Source organism: Bidens hawaiensis, unplaced genomic scaffold (genome assembly GCF_021521415.1).
Source record: "Bidens hawaiensis isolate Kalapana, Puna unplaced genomic scaffold, B.hawaiensis_p1.1 tig00042396_1, whole genome shotgun sequence".
Lineage (NCBI taxonomy): Eukaryota > Viridiplantae > Streptophyta > Magnoliopsida > Asterales > Asteraceae > Bidens > Bidens hawaiensis.
Genome location: NW_027505783.1, coordinates 104355 through 108031, shown reverse-complemented (window position 1 = coordinate 108031; position 3677 = coordinate 104355). Strand labels below are relative to the sequence as shown.

At 34.5% G+C, this 3677-nt stretch overlaps 1 pseudogene; it reads right to left on the bottom strand.

Moving 5' to 3' along the window:
* Window positions 1-600: 600 nt before the first annotated feature.
* On the bottom strand, window positions 601-1671 carry LOC143615305 (protein DOG1-like 4 pseudogene; annotated as a pseudogene).
* Window positions 1672-3677: the final 2006 nt, after the last annotated feature.

The window sequence follows — 3677 nt, the reverse complement described above, 5'->3', positions numbered from 1 at the left end:
CAAAAGAAACATAAAAACCCAACTTTTAAGTAATGAAATTTTGGAATGGTGCGGAGTTCTTAACATGACCGGAAACAACAAAATAATTAACCACGATAGTGATTGATTCAAAAGGGTGACCGGATAGTGATTGGTTTGGAAGGGACCGGTCCAGAAGGGGACTACAATGAGGTCATGAGAATTCGAGGGGTACAAGCAAGTCATTGTCAACCAAGGTGAATATGAAGGGTATAAACACGTCCTTGTCAACCAAGGTGAGGTAAGTTCAAATACATTTAAGATCAAGCTCTTTCTCCATTTTTTACTTTAGTTACCCAAAACTCTTATTCCATAGCGTGGTCGCATCGCATCTAGACCCCTCTTTTAATAGAGATTAACCGGTCCTGTTTACAGATTTGTTGTCGCCACCACTTCATTACCCTACCCAACATAGCCAAGAGAAAACAACCCCCTAGTTACTCTTTAACCATAAATTTCTTGACATTAATAATATAAAACAATTACAATAAAGTGGCAGACAAACGGACAACAAGCGATGCCACAACCCTCAAAGTGGCAAGCAAACTCTTTGAAGCTTCAAACCCTTTGCGTCGCTAACCGACTAGCATTGTAGATGGTCTAACTATATTCTTTGTAACCATTGTATAAACTAATTAATAACGATCATAATAAAATATTTAGTTTAGACCCAAGATTTGTAAATCAAAATGGAATAATTAACTAAACAACAAGAAGTCAACTAGCCTACCACAAACTAACATTAACTTGCTAAACACTAACAAACACTTAATTTAAAACCAAATAACAAAATCACCAAAACATCACAATTTCTTGTCCCACTTCCTTAACTGAACATGAAACATAGACTGTGCAGCCAACAACTCAACACACTGCTTAGGATTCATCATATCCAACAACCCCTTCAATGTCTTCAACCTCACACAATCTCCCATTTTCATCATCCTCTCCAACCCACTCAACAACGCCACCACCGCATCACCGTCACCACCACCACCACCTCTAGTCAACTCCACCATCCACCTATCCGCCATCCCAACCTGCTGCCGTTCCATTTCCCTCTCTACTTTCTCTTCCTCCATCTTAATCTTCACCCTCAACCCCTCAATCCTCTTCACTTGCTCATCAGTCAAGTCCGCCAGCCCGGTACCCGTCCGCCTTAACGTGTCCACAAATCGGAACACCGCGGACGGTTTCCACCCGGTTACCCAAAGGTACGCGTTTTCTAGAGGCGTAAGCCATACCGGAGTAAAAAACGCACAAACGTCTTAATGGGCAGCTGCCCATTTGACACGATAATAGTTCTTGTGGTGAGTAGTCATTTTAGCGACCAGATTTTCGTAATCGGACTGGTGGGTGTAATCTTGGACCAGAAATCTGAGATATTCTTCGAGCTGGCATACCCACTTCTCGTAGAAATCTGAGAATTTTTCTTCTGTTGGTGTCTTTTTCATGGTTTCTTATTATTATTATTATTAAACATGGCCGATGCTTTTGAGGTTGTATATATATATATAGATACATGTATTGTACATAGAGAGAGAGAAAGGGTGGATGAGTGACACGCTTCGACTTGGGAGAAATGCGTGGCTGAAGATGCATGCTGCTGCATGGTTTACCTAGTCTTTCTCTTTCTCTCTCTATAATAGAATTTGTTTGAAATTTTTTGAATATACCTATTTGATAGCGTTCATAATATTATTGTACATGCATTTTGAGTTTTTAACTTTCTAGAAAAAATATTGATACATTTTTAGTTTTTAACTTTCTAGAAAAAATATTGATATACATTTTTGTGTTATTTTATTAACGTTCAACAAACAGAGAATTGTCTATGTATACTGTACGGAATCACCCAATGACAAAAAGTCACTGGTAGCTAGTCCGAACCAGCCAAACGGAGACCTTAATCATTTCTAAGTTATACATGGTTCGTAGAAAAATCAACCCGTCTGAAGGCCCTTTTATTGTAAAACTCAGACGCTCTCAGGATTGAACCGGATATCACAAATATTCAGTCTTCTTTTATTGAGCCACCCATCCCCTTCCCCCCCCCCCCCACCCCACCCCACCCCACCCCACAAGTAGTGTTGTGGGTTTTGAGCTTGGATTTTCATTAAGAAACTCATGTTTCCTACCATAATCCTACAAGGAATAACACTCCAATCTAAAATTTATTGGAGAATTAATGAGTTTACTCAAAATATCGAGTACTTATATCGTATCGTTGCCCAACAAGCATCATTATCTATATTTATTTTTAAGGTTTAGGTTTCATTACGAGTTAGTTTCAGTATTTTCATCTACCGATATGATATCGGTTTTGTTATTCACGATATTGCTGTCATCACAATCATAAACGACTTTTGCATGTGCTTGCATCAGGAGTTTTGATGAAGTATAATTACACGTCAACTACTTGACGATGATTAGAACTAGATGTTTATTAATTTTTTGTATTCTTATGTTTATGAATACCATATATAAACTTTGTTTTTTTTGTTAAGCAGTTGCTTTAAATTGTTACTATTATTTGTATTCTAAAAATAATAAAGTATTGTTTTTTGAAAAACGGAGTTGTATTCCAAATAAAATATTTTCTTGTGTGTGTGGAATATAATTACGCACATTCGACTGCTACAACGATAAAAACTAGATATTTATGTGTTTTATGTAATAAGTGCGGGGTATTTGTTTTTAACGAAAATACTAATTAATTATACTAAGTAAAACACATTTATTTTAAATCATCTTTTATTTCAATAAACTTTGAAATTTTATTATGTTACATTTTTAATCAAATAATAATGGAAAGTCATAGTACATTAAATAGTAATTAATTTATTTTGAAACCTAAAAACTATATATTAATTTTAACATATTTTGATTTTTTTATTAAAATTATTATTATATGTAACATATTATGTATTAATATTGTATATTTCGTGTAATACACGAGTTCAAAGCTAGTAAAGTAAAGTATTATACTGGTTTCCGTGACATGCATTGCATTGAACGGGAATAGTTAGTTATATAACTCAGAACTAAATACTCGTGAAAGGGTTTGATAAAAGAATACACCATTAATTAATTATGGTATTTTAAAGATGTTTGAACGAGCTCTAAATATCCACTACTATGAGCCAAACATGAAATTTATATTAGTGGAGGGATCAACTATAAAAAAGAGATCTCTTCTTTTAAAAAGTGTAAGAAACAATTAATAGAACTAATTTAATGGTTGAGATTAACACAATTGAGAATTTCGTAATTAGTTGTAAGTTATTAACAACTAACACTACTAAAGATGGAATCCGCACATCCAAAGTGCTTATATAATTTTACGTAGTTATATACATATCAGTTTACATGGTGTGAGTATGTGTAATAACCATGTATGGTTATAGCATTATTTTCACGTACTCGATGCTATGTCTTTCTATAATCACTTGGCGTCTACTCGTTGCTTCTCGTGTTTTTTAGACGAAATCCACTTTACTAGAACCTCCCACATATAGCAAGTTATATATGTTTCAAGTTAGATTAATTCGTCATCCTCTTTTCTCTTGATGCAAACTAATATTATAAAATAACTAATCGAATATTTATAAGTAGCAAATTATAAGTTTTAGATCCATCTCAGCTTCAACTCAACTCTG